A 1232-nucleotide genomic window follows, 5' to 3' on the forward strand; every position below is an offset into this window, starting at 1 on the left:
GCATATTTTTTTCATTTAAACTTAATATAAAGTTATTTCGAGCCATTTTGTAAAATTAGGGGTTAGCTGAGCCAGCTAAATATCAGTACGCAAAAATAACTTCGACGGAAAGTCCTCCTTAAGATAATGTTTCCGATGCGCTTCAGCTTCAGATGCCGTCAAGAGGGGTCTCTGGTCGTAATCAGTCGCAAGTCCGTCCCTGACCAATCAGCATCATTAGCAGAATGCTAGCGTATACGGCCAACAACGGCCCAAACTGTAAGAAATCGAAAGGACATAAGTACTCACTCATTTGACTTTTGAACCATAATCTATATTGAACTTGCGGAATCTACAATAAAATTTGCGATATTTCAACGACAAGCAGGTGAAAGAGGCATAATTAGCCGTTTAGCCCGATAGACTCCCATTCAATCTGGACTCGCCCGCGATCACCCCCAGTGGATGTCTCATGGAACTACAACCAAAATCGGTACAATGGGGCGTATAGGGAGTGCCCAGGCTCTTCGTAGACGGGCTCTGTGGAAACCTGCGAGGCGAGAAAGCACAAAGACTCCTTGTTCTCATACAGCTGATGACCTGCAACACACAACAAACATGCACAGCAACAGGGACCCCTAGTGTAGGGGAGGTGGAAGGTCGTCACACCCGTGAGCGTGCCTTTCAGTGCATGTGAGTGTGCCTTTCAGTGCATGTGAGCGTGCCTTTTAGTGCATGTGAGCGTGCCTTTCAGTGCATGTGAGCGTGCCTTTCAGTGCATGTGAGCGTGCTGTGGTCTCATTCCGTGGGTCCTCCTGAGCTCTTCAACATGTTTCAGGTCAGAGTGTCGTTAACGGTACAGATCATAAAGCCCCTTTAGACAAATATGTGATTTATGATATGGAGCTATGTTCGGTCTCTTAAAGGCACTAATCTGCTTTTACACATCAGATTCAGTTGAGTCTAATAACAATAAAACTATTTATAATATATGATAATACTGATATAATAATAAAGACATGGCCGTTTACCTGGCAGGGTGGGTCACACAGAAAGACGCTGTTGAGTTGCATTATGGGATTTGTAGGTTCTGCATGATAAGGAACTAGAATCCCTCCAACAGGTCTTCACTTCGTCGTCTTGTCCTGTCACACGTTGGTGTGAAATGGTCTTGATGAGCGTATTAACCCTTTCTGATTGGTCTGCTGTGTTCAAATCTGGTGCAGACTTACTGAGGAAGTTTCTGACAGAAC

Source organism: Anoplopoma fimbria, chromosome 9 (genome assembly GCF_027596085.1).
Source record: "Anoplopoma fimbria isolate UVic2021 breed Golden Eagle Sablefish chromosome 9, Afim_UVic_2022, whole genome shotgun sequence".
Lineage (NCBI taxonomy): Eukaryota > Metazoa > Chordata > Actinopteri > Perciformes > Anoplopomatidae > Anoplopoma > Anoplopoma fimbria.